The sequence below is a fragment of the Jaculus jaculus genome, chromosome 4, assembly GCF_020740685.1.
Source record: "Jaculus jaculus isolate mJacJac1 chromosome 4, mJacJac1.mat.Y.cur, whole genome shotgun sequence".
In the NCBI taxonomy this organism is placed as follows: Eukaryota; Metazoa; Chordata; class Mammalia; order Rodentia; family Dipodidae; genus Jaculus; species Jaculus jaculus.
Genome location: NC_059105.1, coordinates 1,866,534 through 1,884,609, shown reverse-complemented (window position 1 = coordinate 1,884,609; position 18,076 = coordinate 1,866,534).

The window sequence follows — 18,076 nt, the reverse complement described above, 5'->3', positions numbered from 1 at the left end:
TGTTGGGAAATCTGGATATCTATATGTAGAATAATAAAACTGTATTTCTATCTCTCACCTTGGACAAAACCAACTCAAAATAGATTACAGACTTTAATGTAAGACCCACAATTTTGAAAATTCTAGGGGAGAACACTTCAAACCACAACACAGGCAAGAATTTTCTGAAAGGAATCCAGAAAAGCAATAGCATGAATTGATAATTAGGGTGCATGAAATTAAAAAGCTTCTGCACAACACATTGAAATAATTAATAGAGTGAAGAGACTGATGCCAAAATAGGAGAAAAACTTTTTCAGTTATACATCTGAGAAGTAATTCATATTTAGAATATGGGGCTGAAGAAATGGCTTAGTGGTTAAAGCACTTGCCTGTGAAGCCTAAGGACCCATGTTCAATTTCTTCCAGATCCCAAGTAAGCCAGAAACGCAAAGGTAGGGCAAGTGCAGGTGGTACGTGCCCACTATGTGGCACAAGCATCTGAAGTTCGATTACAATGGCTGAGGCCCTAGCACACCAATTCTCTCTCTCTCTAAAAAATATTTAGAATATGAAATGAACTTAAAAATAAAATAGCAACATCCAAATAATCTAGCCCAAAGTAGGCAAATTAATTGGACAAATAGTTTTCAAAAGATGAATAATAACCAATAAATGTTTGAAAAAATTTCAACATCCTTACCCATCAGGGAAATTAAAATCAAAACATTTTAATTCCATCTAACTCCCATCAGAATAACTATCATCAAGAAAACAACAGGGCTGGAGAGATTGCTTAGTGGTTAAGGCACTTGCCTGCAAAGCCTAAGAACCCATATTTGACTCTCCAGACTCCATGTAAGCCAGATGCACAGGGTAACAAGCATGCAAGGTTGCACATGCACACAAGGTGATACACTTGTCTGGAGTTCAATTACAGAGGTGGGAGGCCCTGACACAGCAATTCCCTCCCTCTTTCTTTCATTCCCTCACATAAAGAAAGCCACCCTGTTGGGCTTATCTCAAAAAAAAAAATACTGATTAGAATTTGAGGACAAATTAACAATTAGACATTGTTAGCAGGAATATAAATTAGAGCATCCACTAAACCAGTATGGAAGTTTCTCAATAAATGAAAATAGAACTGTCATAAGATCTAACTATAACATCTTTTGGAATATATCTGGAGGAATCTAAGTCCTACCACAGAGATACTGTGTACACATGTTTACTGTGGTATTATTCATGATAGCCAAGTTATGGAATAAGCTTAGATAGCCAACATCAGATGAATCAATAAAGAAAATGACACACACACACAAGTCTACACACAAAAGAGGTATTCATCCATAAAAGCACAAAATTACATCATTTTTTAGGAACATGGGTAGAACTAGAAATTATAATGTTAAGCAAAACAAATAAAACTCAGAAAAACAAATATCTCATGTTTTCTCTCATACACAGAACTTAGATTTATCAAAAAGACACGGATGTAAAAAAATGTTTATTTGGGAAGAGGAAGGGGACCAACATGTGTGGGCAGGGGGACAAGAGAGGGTGAGAGGTGGAGTGAATAGGAGCAAAGCACATGATACACATGCATGAAAACATAATTAATGCTCTAATTTTATACAATGAATACATGAGAACAAATGGAAAGGGAAGTGGAAGAGTGAGAGGAAGAGATGTGATGAAGAATGGATCACTGCAACACTGCCATGTGTAGGAATGTGAGCAGCTGCCAGAATCAGGAAAAGGCAGAAACAATATTGCCCCCAGAGTCTGCAGGTCTCTTCATACCTGATGTTCATTCTGTAGGACCCATTTTTTTTTTGTTACATTGTTTCCAGACATTTAGGACTACAAGGCAGTTTTGTGGTTTTTTTTTTTTTTGAGCCATTAAGTGTATGTTAGTTTGTTATAGCAACAATTGAGTGCCAATATAGCTACATAAATGGGTCAGCCTAGAACTTGAAAGCATATCTTTAACATGTCCCAGTCTATATTCAGAAATAGTGCACTATAAAATGAACCATATTAGATACCTTTCAGTAAGTTGTTGGCCAGGAGATATCCAATGCCCCCAAAACATTACAGGCCATTGCCAAGGCTCTTGGTTTCCCACCAGGAATAGATGGTAAGACCCAATTGCTGAAGATTCCACATGCTTGGGCTACAAGGTCACTGAGAAATCCTTCTGGAGCTGAACTGTAAACCTTTTCTGTGTAGACCAGCTGACAGAAAAGCTGGAAAAGCTTCACTGCATGCAGTTCTATGGGAAAGACAGAAATCATCACTGGAGATAAACAACCAGCCTTAAGTTGGGCCAGGCAGGCCAAATGAGCCAACAGGTGCAATAGTGGCATGTCTGTTATGGGGGAAACCAACTTTTCACTCACTGCACTGGAGGCCTGCTATGTGGGAAGGAATACATGCCTGGTACTGAAAATCTATGACGGGGAGGTCATGAGCCTTAGGGATGTAATGCCTGCTGGTATCTGGCTAAATGCATATATTATACTCATCAAACTGTCCAGTAAGCACTTTTCTTAATGTTCATACTGACATATTAACACTACTCTTGTTTTTTTGATTAGAGAAGCTTCTGTCTTCAAGTGGCAGTAACCTCTGGGATGATTCAAAAGGCACAATAGTGCTGAGAAGTGACAAGGAGTGTTCAGCACTGAAACATCTCTATCACACTTTCCAAGAAAGGGTCTATTGCAGAAGAGGTAGTGCAAAGAATGTAAGAGCCAAAGGAAGGATAGGACTCCTTACAATGCAATCTTCCAGGGACAAAATGGCCTGGATATCCATGATCTCACAATACCTTTCATTTAAAATTTAAAAATTTATTTATTTATTTGAGCTGGGGAGAGGGAGGCAGATATATATATGGAGAGAGAGAGAGAGGGAGAGAATGGGTACACCAAAGCCTCTAGCTACTCCAAACGAACTCCAGATACATGCACCACCTTGTACATCTGGCTTACATGGGGACTTGAGGATCAAACCTGGGTCCTCAGGCTTTGCAGGCAAGCATCTTGACCACACTCTCTATCTTTCCAACACCTTTTGTTATATTTGATTTTTACAGATGCTATTTTATATTTCTAGGAACTAAGTAGGAAGCTTGATCACAAACGCTTGAGGCATGGGGAACATTTACATTCAAGTCACCATAAATGGATTGAGCATCATCAGGGAAACACACCTATGGGTATGTCTATTAGGGTGTTTCCAGAAAACTTTAATAGAGGAGAGAAGGCCTGCCCTGAATATGGGCAGTACTATGCCATGGACTGGGGTCACCACCAATGGCAAAAGGGAAGCTTCTCTGACCAAAGGTGAGACCAGCACTAATCTATAGGCATACACATAAGTATTTAGAAGGCAATTTGATTGGAAAAACATATACATTTAACCAAATGTGATTTGAATGTATATATCCCTCATAGGCTAATGTGTTTGAATGCTTGGTCCCTGTGGTAGTTTGAATGCATGTCCCCAGTAAGTTCAGGAGTTTATTAAAGGTTGTAATTTAGATCTCCAGCCACCTGGCTGGAGGAAGTGTCACAGTGGGTGGATCCTAGGGTCAAGCCTAAAATGGCTTATAAACTTTCTAAGGGGAAGGAAAGATCGCAGAAAACTTTGTTGCAACTGGGATACTGGCATGAGGTATGGAGAGAGTTTGATCAAAGTTAAATTTGTAATGGACTGATGTGCTTGGCTAAAGGTATGGGACTGCGAAATTTAAGATTTTAAGTTGAAAAAACTCAAACAAGTTTAATATTTACTGGCATAGAGACTGGTTTTAGCTTACTGAGCTGCTATTGCCCAAAACATTAGCAATCTTAAAGAAAATGACCCAACTGCTTTACATTAAAACAATGAAGAGAATGCCTGAGGTGATCCCACCCCAGAAAGACTGAATGGTAGGAATGCAAACTTTTTTGCGAGGAGATCTGAAAAGAAGGAACCTGCTCTTTAAAGTTTATTTATTTTATCCCTAAATTAAGAATATGGCTGTGCCTTGCACATCTGGTATTGGATTCAGAAGCATAAAAATATGTGGAATGATTATGAAGTGCACACAGTTTCAGGATGTGCTGTTGAGATATAGCATATAGATGGGGCATGATGACCCTCATTAGTAGGCTGGATAAACCATTGGAAGATGGACCAGGGTTTGCAGTGGAGACCCAAGGATATTTTGATATACCAGGAATATGCAAGGGCTACCATGGAGGCTGATGGTTAGGGATAGAAGTTTTCCCTGGCTGTTCATCCCAGCTAGGGGGTGGAATTGGAAAACACAGACTGTTAGTCACTAGTTATGATATAAGACTTGAACTGCAGATGTTTGATGTTTGCTTGATGGTTATTGAATTTGCATTGTTCCAGTGTCTCCTTGTTATGCCTTATAGCAGTTGAAAATGTTTACTCTGTGCCTTTATGTACTGAAAGCATGTAACTTTTTTTTACTTTAAAGGACTCAAAATTTTAAATCTCAGGTGATATTTGGGAGTTTAGAACTATATTAAGTTGGTAAAGACTGTGAGGACCTTTGAAATTGGACTAAACACAATTTACAATGTTAGATGGTTATGAATCTATTGGGGGTAAGGGGCAGAATGTGGTAGTTTCAATGGATATCCTAAAATAAAGTCAGGGGTTTATTAAAGGTTGTAATTTAGACCTTCAGCCACCTGGCTGGAGGAGTTGTCATGGTGGGTGGATCACAGGGTACCGCTCAAAGGCAGATCTGAATTCCAACCTAAGATATGCAAAGTGCCTGATATGCAAACTGCCAGGATTTGCTATGGTTTGGCTGCCAGTCTTTGGGTTTTCTCTCTTTTTTTGCCATTATGGAAATTTCCCTGATTCTGTAAGCTTTAAATAAATGCCATTCCTTCCATAAATTGTACCTGATTTGGAAGTTCATCTCAGTGACCTGAGGCTGTCTACTACAGTCCCCAACTGTTTGGGAAAGTTATAGAGCCTATAGAAATTGGACCTTTGGCTTGATGGAGGAAATGTGTCACCTGGGTCAGGCTTTGAGGGGTTAAAGCCTGACCCTGCCTGCTATTTTCTCTCTTTCTACTTTCTCTTTGCTAATGTGACAATGTGACTCTAGCTTCCTGCTATCCCATGCTTTCACCATGATAGACTCTGCCTTCAGGAACTGTAAACTAAATTCAGCCTTTTTTATTCCATAAATTGCTCCTGTTTGGGTATTTATCCAAGTAATTAAAAAGTAACTGAAATAGAAAATTAGTGTCAGGAGTGGGATTACTACTATAATAAACCTGACTGTGTGATTCTTTGTCTTTTGGAACTAGTTTGAGAAAGAAATATGGAAGTCTTTGGAACTTTGAGCTAGAGATACTTTGCAATACTGTATGCAGTGCTTAGTGGCCCATCTATTGGGAGTTTGCAATACTAGAAGGCTGAGAGCAATGTGAAGTGTGGTAGCTTGACTCATGCTGAGATTCCAAGCAGAATAAGGACTCTGTTTGCAACTGGATTAGAGGCTACTTGTGTTACATTCTGACAAAGAGTCTGGCTGCATTATTCCCATGTCCTGAGAATCTGAGCAAGGCTGAAGTTAAAAATTAATGGACTAATGTATTTGGCAGAGGAAATTTCAAGCAAGAATAGAATTGATATAAGGTATGGCTTCCCTTAGCTGGTCTTATTCAGACCTACAGTGAAAGGGAGCTGAAAAGAGCTGCAGGCTCCTGATGAAGTTTTCCAGAACTGCGAGTAGCCTAGGCAGAATTGGAACTCCAGAGACTTGTTGCTGGTTAGAATTATTGGACTTGGAGATTTGTCACTGACTAGAGTTGTTGGACTTGTAAGTACAGAATTTGATGTTTGCCCTGTTTAAATCTTGTATTGGCTAAATATTTCTTTGCTATGCCATATTTTGCAATGTGAATGTTTGTTCTGTGCTGTTATGGTATTTTGGGGGATGTTTTTGTGTTATAACTCAGCTAAAAGAACTTGGATTATGAGGACATTTGAACATCTTTGGACTCATGAAAACTATGAGGCATTTCAAATTTGGACTGAATGCATTACATTTTACATCATGAATGATTATTAGTTTATGGAAGCCAGGGGCAGAATGTGGTTGTGATTCAGATGTCCCCCCCATAAACTTAGGTGTTCTGAATGCTAGGTTTTCAACAGATGGAGATTTGAGAAATAACACCTCCCAGAGGCATTGTATTGTTGGGGGTGGGCTTATGGGTGTTATAGCCAGTTTCTCCTTGCCAGTGTTTGGCACACTCTCCTGTTGCAGTTGTTCACCTGATGTTCACCAGGGGGTGATGTCCACCCTCTGCTCATGCCATTGTTTTCCCCTGCCATAATGGAGGAGAAGGAACAGAGAAGCAGAAAGACAAATGGACACTTACAGAAGAGATTAAACACTCAATATGGTTTTGTTTCATTATTATTTGTGAGGAGAGAGGAAAAGGAAGAGAGGGAGAAAGAGAATGAATATAGTTGAAACAGGGTCTGTTGTCCCTGCAAACAAACTTGAATCATGGGCCACTGTGTGCATCTGGCTTTATGTGCATACTAGCCACTCAAACCCTGGGCAGGTAGGCTTTGCAAGCAAGCACCTTGAACTGCTGATTCATCTCCCCAGCCTTATGGCTTTGCTTTATAATAACCTACATTCAGTTGTGTATGATGATGCACACTTGTAATCTTAGCTGTTGAAAGTCAGAGACAGGAGAATTGTTACAATTTTAGGGGCACGCTTGTCTACATAGAGATTTTCAGGCCAGCCAAGAACATAGGAAGTCAAAACTAAAATCTAAAACTAAAAATAAAAATAAAAAGTAATTTACTTTTATAAGAACTCACTCCACAAGACTAGCAATACCTGAAGCAATAACTCCAGTGGCCTATGCATCTCACACTGTGCTCCATCTTTTAAAGGGTTCATTACCTCACAGCACTGCCACACTCAGAACCAAGCCTCCAGCACATTAAATTTTGAGGAACATGGTCAAAAAATATACAAACCATAGCAGTATATATGCTAATATCCTGTCAATTATTTAGCATATTGAAATATCTAGCACTATAACTATGTCTTTCTTCATTTTGTCAGTTTTACTTTTACATATTTTGGGAACATATTCTTTGGGTGCATAATGATTGTTATATTCTTACCCTGAATTGACCCACTGATTAATATAAGGTTGTCTATAGTAATTTTCTGCTCTTAGTATAGATAACACATCACATCTCTCTTTTGGTTACTATGTGTATGCTTCATGTTTTACATTGATTTTTTAAATTCATTTGGGTCTTTAAATGTATGTAATTCAGGAAGCATGTTCACTGGATCCTGTTTCTTAAAAACCTGTTTGGCCAATCTTTGCCATTTTGTGTGTGTAGTGCAGAGGATCAAACCCAAGGCATTGTACATGCTTGGCAAGTGATCTACCACTAAGCTCCATCACCAGCCCTAATTTTTGCATTGTAATTTTGATTGGACAGTTGTAGTCAGCCCCATCATGCTGGGCGGAAGATCCAACCAGACACAGTTTGTGGGAGGAAGGGGTTTATTTCAGTTTACAAATCCAGAGGAAACTCCATCTATAGTGGAAGAAACTGCTTATTTCTATAAATCCCAGCAGAGAGAAATAACTGCAGCAAGCAAACACTAACACCAGCAGATACTAACTCACCAGAGCTCAAACTTCTCTCTACATCTTTGGTTGGATTTCAGGTTTACCCCCAATAACGCCTCCTCCAGCAGGCTTCTGGAGACCTAAGCAGGAAGCTTAACCTTAAAAATAGCTGAGGCTATGGGGACAGACATTCACATTCAAACTACCACATTCTGCCCCTGGTCTCCATAGACTCATGACCATTCCACACTACAGATTGTATTCACTTCAAATTCAAAGGTCCCCATAAGCTTTACCAACTTTAAGACTGTTCCAATGACCAAAGTCTCATCTGAGATTGGCTCTTAACTGTGAATTCTATAAAATCAAAACAAGTCACATACTTCCAACACATAATGGCACAGAGTAAACATTTCCATTGCAATAAGGCATAACAAGGAGAGACTAAACCAATACAGAACCACTAACCATCAGATAAACATAAACCATCTGCAGTTCAAGTCTGACATGTGAAATCAGTGACAACAGTCTCTGGATTTTCAATTCCCCCCCTCCGACTTGGTTGAGTATCCAGAGAAAACTCCTATCTGAGTCACCAGCTCTCCATGCTAGAGTTTCACTGACCTGGTATATCCAAAAAAGCTTTGGTCCTACACTGAAAACTATGGTCTGACCCCATACAATAGAAGCTTTGGTCTTCAATACAGGAATATCATCCTGCTTCCCCTACTGCATCTCAGCAGTGGCTCCTGGAACCATGTGCATTTCATGACCTGCTTCCATGTATTTTTCATGCTTCCAAAATCAATACCAGGTGTGCAGTGACACAACCATTCTTAATCCAAGTGGAAATAAATCTTAACTTTGAACCTTCAGAATTATTCCTTTCACTCATCTCCTTTCAAAAAAGTTTGCATTTCTACTCATTGGGCCTTTCATGGGTAGACCGCACCCTCAACCATCTTTTCCACTGTTTCAATGCAAGCAGTGGGCTCATCATTAATGGTGGTAATCTGTTTAAAAATAGTAGCTTCATGGGCTGGAGAGATGGCTTAGCAGTTAAGCGCTTGCCTGTGAAGCCTAAGGATCCCGGTTCGAGGCTCGATTCCCCAGGACCCACGTTAGCCAGATGCACAAGGGGGCACATGCGTCTAGAGTTTGTTTGCAGTGGCTGGAAGCCCTGGCGCACCCATTCTCTCCCTCTCTCTCTCTCTCTCTCTCTCTCTGCCTCTTTCTCTCTCTGTCTGTCGCTTTCAAATAAAATAAATCAAAATAAAAACCAAAAAATAAAAATAAAAAAGATTAAAAAATTAAGAAAATAGTAGCTTCAGCAATCTAAAAGCAGTCTCTGTGTCTATAACTTTAAACTTGCTTGAACTTCTCCAACTTTAAATGGCATGTCTTTCCATTCTTTGCCTCCCACAAAGCATACCAGTCCATTACTTTTAGTTATTTCTTTGAGGCAAGCCCAACAGACTGGCATGTTATGAGAGAGAGAGAGAGAATTGGTGTGGCATGTTCTTTAGCCCCTGAAATGAAACTCCAGATGTGTATGCCCCTGTGCACATGTGACATTGTGCACTTGCATCACTGTTTTCTGGCTTATGAGGGACCTGGAAAGTCAAACATGAGTCCTTAGGCTTTGTAGGTAAGCACCTTAACTGCTAAGCCATCTCTCCAATCCCCATTACTTTTAAATTTAACCCTTATCAAAATCTCTTGGCATGAGCAACAGAATGCTGCCAGTCTTTATGCCAGAAACCCAGTTCCAACAAAATTCTCTGCTGTTTCTCCTTCTCCTTCTATTTTTATTTTATTTTATTTAGTTTTTTTGTTTTGTTTTTTGAGGTGGGGTCTCACTTTGGCTGAGGCTGACCTGGAATTCACTATTTAATCTCAGGGTGGCGTCGAACTCATAGCAATTTACCTGTCTCTGCCCCAGAAGTGGTGGAATTAAAAGTGTGTGCCACCATGCCCAGCTTTCCTTCTCCTTTTAAAGTTCATAACACACACAATTCTTTCTGCATGTAGCATTTTCAACCTCTCACCAGAATATCCCATAAATTTTGCCTTACCACAGTGAGGTTTCTCCAGTCTCAAGTACCAAGTCCACCCATATTTTTTTCCAGCACACAAGTTCCAAAATACCAAAGCCCACATGGAAAGATTCATTTCAACAACATCCCACTTCTCTGGTACCAAATTGTGTTGTAGTGAGCTCCATGTTAAATAGACTGGAAATCATATCCACCCTAATGACACTTTTTCTAGTAGGCTTCTTGAAACTTAAGCCGGAAACTTAAACTTAAAAATACCTGAAGCCTGCTGTGGTGGTACACGCCTTTAATCCTAGCACTCAGGAGGTAGAGGTAGGAGGATCACCACAAATTCAAGGCTACCCTGAGACTACATAGTGAATTCCCAGTCAGCCTGAGCTAGAGTGAGACCCTACCTCAAAAAAACAAACAACAACAAAAAAATACCTGAGGCTATGGGAGATATACATTCCCATTCAAACCACTACAAGTGCTTAATCCATGTTCACTTAATATAATTATCAATATGATAGGATTTATGTTTGATGTAGAATTACTAATTTTCTGTATATCTTATATATTATTTATTCATTTATATATTACTGCCTTTTTATATATTAATAGATATTTTCTATTTACTTTTAGTTCCACTTATTATGTTTTAGGAATAATTTTAATTAAAAATATTTATATTTTTATTTAATATTTTCAAGGAGAGAAGGGGAGAGAGAGAAAGAGGTAGTGAGAATAGACACTCCAGGGCTTTTGCCACTGCATATTAATTCCAGTTGCATGCACCCACTTTGCACAACTGGCTTATGTGGGTACTGGTTACCTAGACTATCAGGTTTTACAAGCATATGCCTTTACCCACTGGCCACTCCAGTAACATTGGGAGTAATTTTCTTAGAGGTTGCCTTAGTGATTAAATTTATCATCTTAAATGGAAACACTTTAGTTTTGGGAAATATTAATTTAATTTTAATGGTACATAAAAACCTTATTTCAATATAATCCTCTTCCTAACCCTTTGTACTATTGTCATGCAAATTTTATGTAGTATAAGATAATCAATAAAGGTTTATGTTTAATGTTTTATGTAGTTATCTTTAAATTAGAAGGACATACATTTATACTGACTTCTATATTTACCAATATGTCACCCTTACCAGTGTTCTCTTGTTTCTTTCTGTGGATGTGTCATCTAGTGATCTTTCTTTTCAGCCTGAAAGATTATCTTCAGATGTGTAGAGCCTAGTAACAAACTTTTCCAGTGCTTAAAAAACATCTGAGGGCTGGAGAGATGGCTTAGCAGTTAAGGTGCTTGCTTGGAAAGCCTAAGGACCCAGGTTTAATTCTCCAGGACACATAAGCCAGATACACAAGATGGCATATGTATCTGGAGTTCATCTGCAGTGTTTGGAGGCCATGGCTCACCCATTCTTCCTATCTGCCTCTCTCTTACTCTCAAATAAATAAATAAAATATTTTAAAAACAAAACATTTAAAAAAAATCTGATACTGTCTTAGTTTAATCTTCATTTTTGAAGGACAGTTTTGTTGTTGATTTTTTTTTTAATTTAATTTATTAGTTTTCTTTTCAGTAAATACAGGCAGTTTGGTACCATTATTTAGGCTCATCTGTGATCTACCCCCTCCCATTAGACCCTCCTTGTTATTGAAAATGGGTCGTGCATTGTGGAGTTAGCCCCCAGTTATTAGTATGATAAATGTCTCTGAAAATCATGACCCAACATGTAACTCTGACATTCTTTCCGCCCCCTCTTCCGCAAGATTTCCCTGAGCCATGTTGGGTTCATTTTTGGTCTGCTTCAGTGCTGAGGTGTTGGGGGCCTCTGAGGCTCTGGCTCTCTGATTTGGTAGGAGTTGATTTTTCTCTGCATTGATCTCCTTCCCCTTTGTGCTGGTATCCAGTTCACAGGAAAACATCACCCTTGCTTATTTCGCCAGTTGTCCTTAGTTTCAGTTGGGCCCCTTCTGAGGTATGTTGGGGCAGCTCTCTTCTTAGGATCTGCATCTTTTTTCCCCTCGTTGTTTGTAGTGCAGCTAGGCGGTCGCCATCTTGACCGGAAGCCCCCAAAAGTCTGTTGTTGATTTTTGTCATCAACCTTTTCCCTTCAAAAAGTGAACATGTCATTCCCCTGTATGCTGGCCCCATAGTTGCTTTTGTGAAGTCAACTGTTAGCCTGAAGATTCACCGTGCATTGCTTTGTCTTGCTGCTTTTTGTTTAGAGATTTGAAAGGTTGGTGGCGATGTGTTTAGGCATGACTGTCTTTGGGTTTACTGCAGTTGGAGTCCCCTGAGCTTCTTGCATATATAGATTAAAGTTTTCATTAAGTTTGGAACCTGTTGACCATTTTCTTTAAAGATCTTTCTGCCTTTGTCCTCTTCTGTGGGGACTCCCTTTCTGTATGCTATGGTGTCACTGAATGGAATATGTAGCCCTCTGAAGTATTTGCCACTTTTGTCAATCTTTCTTTCTGTTCCTCAGACCAAACAATGTCGATGGGTCTATCTTCAAAACTATGGATTCTTTTTTTTTGCAATTAAGTTCCTATAAAGAATTTCTATTTGGTTATATGAATATTATTTTATTAGTCAGAGTTCTCTAGAAGAACAGAACCAATAGAATGAATCATTATTAAGAAGCAATTTATTGGACTAGTTTATGGCAGTCTAACAGTAGCAGTGTGCAGGCCTGAGAGTCAAGGAAGCCGATAACTGCTCAGTCCACGAGGCTGAATGCATCAGCATTCCCAATCTGGCAGTGAAGATCCAGAGGCTTCCTGGAGAGATGCTCCTCTTCAGTCCACACTGGAAGGCAGCAAAGCAACACTGGCGGCCAGGCAGGAGGTGTGTTTGGCTGAGTACATGTTTGTTTCATACTATAGTTTGGATAATTGTTCCTACAGTTCTATGTGCTAAATGTTTGGTCTTCCTGTCATAGCATAATTAGAGACTGATAGAAGTATTAAGACATGAGAAATAGTGGAAGGTGTTCTGGCTGTAGTGAACTGATAGACACATTAAGACATGGGAACTCATGGGAGGTCTCCTGATAACTGGGGACCCCAGCTTTTTCTTCTCCCTCTCCCTCTCTCTCTCTCTCTCTCTCTCTCTCTCTCTCTCTCTCTCACACACACACACACACACACACACACACACTCCAGCTATGAAGTAGATGGTTTTACTACGTCACGAGCTCTCACTGTTGTGTGCTATTTCATCTTCTTGTCTCCCCACACACATGTGAGGCATAATACAATCATAGTCTGATGCCTCCAAACTGTGGCACAAAAGAAACATTTTTTCTTCATATGTTGACTTTCTTAGTATTTTTGTTACAGTGATGGGGAAATAACCAATTCAGCTTAATAATGCTTTTGTAGAATTAGGTAGATGAGGACTTCAGCAGTTGCTGCTGAATCTTCCACAGTGCCCTAGGGAGAAGCTGAGCCTTGGGGCAGTTTTAAATGCTTTGCCATGAATGTGACTTATCCAGGAAATTTCAGGGTCACTGTGACAATTCTCTGCTGTGAGCAGTACAGTGACAGCTATGGTCATGCTGGTGACCCCACAGTAAGCAGGCTTTGATTACTTTGGCTATATATCCAGACCCGATAGCACTGAAACTTTCCTGTCAGTAATGAGCTTGGGCTTTTGACCCAGGTCTTGGAGTCTGGCAAGTCATTCTTCAAGGCTTTCAAATTGCCTAATTACACTGTCTGCGGGGTGAGGCCTCCCTACCACAGGCCCTGTATAGCACCCACTCCTCTACCACCTGAGCTTCCAAAACCCTTGTTATCAATAGTTTGGTATCATCTGGGGCCCAAATCAGAGGACCCCGACATTCCCCAGGTTCATTTACTCAAACCCTATCACAAGGGAGGGGTGCTAAAAGCAGAGCATTATAAACTCAAGCTCATTATGGTGTGATGTCTAATGAGATCTTCCATGGGAATTAGTGATCCAGGCTGGCTTGTTAGGATTCCCAAGGCACCCATGCTGACTTCTTCAGGGACCACTTGCCCTCCTCACTGGCTTAGAAACCAGGTCCCTAAGGCCCAGCCCTTGGCCAAGTCTCCATGCACGATGAGCTCATTAGGAAGTCAGTCACCAAGTGGGAGTCTCCAGCCAGTTAGGAGGAAAGGTCATCTGAAGGTGGAGCCTGGGGGAATAGATACTTCAAAGTTGGGAAAATAGACTCTTGAATCATTAGTAAACAGTGCAGGATGATGACTGCCTGCTCTATAGAGGGGTGGACAGGAGGCAAGCAACCAAAGGCAGCTTTGGAATGGATAAGGCTTATGTTTAGACCTGATCTGGTCCCAATTCAGCACCTGCCCTGAGCTATGTAGGAAGACACAGCACACTGCAAAGCACCCTTATTGTTTGGCTCAGTGTGTTAGGAAGAAGCTAAATATGTGAATGCACTTTCAGCTCTACAGAATTGCACAAGGAAAGGCTGGCTAACATTCTGTAATATGAATTTGAATATGGTAGTTCAAAAAAAGTGTTCTAGGACTCTCATGTTCAGAAATTGAAAAATCTGTGCTTAATTTTTTGGATATATTTGAAGGCTCTCATTACTCAATGAGACTAAGTAATCTGAAATAAAAAAATAATTTAATAAAAGTCTTCATGATGAGAATCCAAATTCTTGGCTGGCACATGTGACATGTGGTCATCAGTGTCAGGATAAATCTGTAGTGGGAAATGGCTGAATAAGCACTTTCACCTTTTCTCTTTCCACTCAAAATCATACTAATTAATGCAAAATAAAAGTAATGTCTAGTGGTGTGAATGTGGATGTGTGTTCCTCATAGCCTCAGGGAATTTTGGCGAAGATTGAGCTTGCAACTAGAGACTCCAGTGGGAGGCATGTGTCACTGGGGCTGCATCATGTAGCCCAGCCTTACTAGGTATGTGGAGAGAAGCAGTTTGAACTCTAGCCATTTGTGTTTTCTGGCTGTATGGAGGTGTCTCTCTGCTATATATCTATGGAAATATGCCAGTTTCTTCTGCTGTTGATGGTGTTTCACCTGGATTTTGTAAGCCTGAAATGAACCCTTTCCTCACATAATCTGCTTCTGTTTGGGTGTTTGTCCAGCAATGAGAAAAATAACTGCAACAGTAAAATTGGTACCAAGAAGTGAGATTACTACTGTCATGAATCTGGACATGTGGGTTTTGATATTTTGAAATGTGTTTGCTGGAGGGGTATTTAGTACTTTGGACTGGAGAAGTCTTGCAGTGCTGTAAGCAGAGCTAAATGGGACATGATGGTAAGAATTTGGAAATGCTAAATGCAGAATAAATTGTGGACTGTGAAAGCTTGGATTATGAAGTTTCAAAGGGGAAGGAAGGACCTTTGTTAGAAGGGGGCTATTGGCAAAAAGGCTGACTGCATTCTTCTTCCATGACCAGGGAGTTTGATTAAGGTTGATTTTAAAAGTAGTGAACTAGTATGCTTGTTGCAAGGTATAGATCAGAAAAGTATGAAAGATGTATGGTTTATCACTGGAAAAATCCAAGCAAGCTTGAAGTTACTGGAACAGAGACTGGTTTTAGGTTATTGAAGCTACAATTGTTAACTATCACCATTAAGAGTGGGCCAACTGTTTTGCACTGAAATCATGAAAATTATCCTGAGGGTGAAATCTACTCATAGAGGGCTCAAATGAGTAAGAGTACAAATTCTTTTACAAAGAGGAGCTTGAAGGGAGGACTCTAAAGATGTAACCTACTCTACTCATGATGTGCAACATGGTTTTGTTTTGCGGAAATGGCACCTGGGCAAGGTGAAACAGGGTTGAAAAAATATGTGTGGAGGCTAGTAAGGCCATTATAAGAAGATGAACCAGTTCCAGGAGTGGCAGAGATTGTTCAGTGTGAAACAGGGTTGAGGTTCCTGTATGGAGACCAAGTAAGGCCATCGTATTGAGCTATGAAGATGAAATGTGGTTTGCAGTGTACACCCAAAATTGTTTTGGATATACCAGAACTGTAGAACATCTGTCAGGGAAAGCTAATGGCTCAAAATGAAATTTTCCCTGGGCTGCTCAGCCCAGCTGAAGGAAAGGAATTGGTATCCAGAGACTTTCATCACTGGATATTGAAGTACAGATGTTTGATGTTTGTCTACTGGTAATTAATTTTGTATTGGTCCAGTCTTTCCTTCTTATGCCTTTTTGCAATGGCAATGTTTACCCTGTACCATTATGTGTTGGAAGTATGGAACTTGTTTTGATTTTACAGGAATCAGTTAAGAGACAGTCTTGAATCTCAGATGAGACTTGGACTTTTGAGCAATGCTAAAGTTGTTAAAGGCTATGGAGACCTTTGAAGTTGGTCTGAGTGAAGTTTCCATTGTAAGAAGATTATGAGTCTATGGGGGCTAGAGGAAAATTGTGTAGTTTGAATGTGAATGTATGTTCCCCATAGTCTCAGGGGTTTTGATTAATATTGAGCTTGCAACTGGAGTCTCAGTAGGCAGAGCCCTACCAGGGAGAAGGCATCACTAAGGATGGATCTTGTAGTCGAGCCCTACTAGGTGTGTGGAGAAAATCAGTTTGAGCTCTGACTGGTTGTATTTGCTGGCTATTTGGAGGTATCTCTTCTGCTGTACTTATATGGAAGTAATCCAGCTTCTTCTGCCAGTTATTGTATTTCCCTTGAATTCTGTAAGCCTGAAATTAACCCCTTTCTCCTATAAGCTGCCTCTGATTGGGTATTTTTCCTACAATGAGAAAGTAACTGCTATATAATGAGCCCAAAATAATTTGGAAAATCAAGGAAGAATGTCTGCAGTAAGTAAGTTTTATGGGTAATTCCTTGGAAATTAAAGATAGTTGCTGTATCCAAGGGCTCAGATCAAGAAGCTGACACCAAGGAGGAGGTATTGATGAGACAGCACAGTTGAGGCTGTGTGAACAGATACCAGAAGCAAAAGGGACTTGGGAATTCATCTGGTGATTAACTTGAGAACTACTTTTGGACCAATCAGGCTCCAACTTTCATAGTGCATAGCAGGAAGTTTGTCTGAGAGGTATAGTCCTGTTCAGGTAGCCACACTCACCAAAAGACAAGAGCCTAGCACATCTGGTTCATAGATAATAAGACAGTTATCCTTTGTGCATTCCAAACAGTAAATGGTTCTAAGAAGAGAACAACAAGCAAAAGAAATTTTGGTAAAAATTCATTCAGAAAGTAAATGTGTCTGTAAGCCTCACAACTTTTGACATAGAGTATAACAATAATTTTCTAAATAAAATCTAGATATGAAAGGTTACTTGAGGCTGCCATTAGAGTGCTGGGTTATATGTGAATGTCTTGGTTTTTGTTGGAGGACTTTCTTATTTGATTGCCAAAAATAAACAATATGAGTTTCACAAGTATTAAAATATAATTAAAAAATAGGAAATGGGCTAGAGAGATGCCGTAGTGGGTAAGGCACTTTCCTGCAAAGCCAAAGAACTCAGGTTCAGTTTACCAAGACCCATGAAAGCCAGATGCATAAGGTGATGCATGTGTCTGGAATTCATTCACAGTAGCTGGAGGCCCTGGAATGTCCATTCTCTTCCTCTCTCTCTCTCCTTCTTTCTCTCAAATAAATAAAATTAATAAAAAATAAAAATGTTAAATAAATGTATAATCTATATACACCGAAAGAGTAGAAGAAAAATCTCAAGAAGTCGTGAAAAACTGATAAAAGAAACATAATAGCAATATACCACATAAAAATAGGAGTTTTAAGTTCGAATATATGAAAATATACAACAAATGTAGAAATAACAATTAGGGATCAAACAAAAGAGCTCTCAGGAAGATAAGAAAAGAGCCCTATATATTTTAGATACTTTGTACACAAGATGAATTTAAAACAAAATGACCCAAGAATATAAAAAAGAACCTAATGGAAAACCATACATTGAGAACCTACTTCTGCTTGACTCTCCCTTGAGAAGTGCAGGTGTTACCTTTTGAGCTTTGTGGTCACAGTGAATGGGCCTGATGATGTTGCTGCACAAGTCGTGGGTAGATGGGCTTCTGTCTGTTCCAGCCCTGCCAGGGTGGCCTGCATTCCTGCACTAACCTTTGCGTAACTCCCTGGTGGTTTGGTTCTCATCCTTGACCTGAGTCAATGGTATGCATTCTTTGTATATCACTCTGATTTTGCGTTGGATCTTCAAAAGCTTCCTGGTGCCATACATATATCCTCTAGTTTCCCTTTTCTTCAGTTGCATATGGCCTAGAAGTGCTGAACACGCCTCCAGTGACATATATTTTTTAAAAAAAAGACTACAAGGGTGCAGATGCCTACAAAAGGACCAGCAGAAATCTCATGTAACAAGAAAGACCAGTGTGATATCTTCCAAATG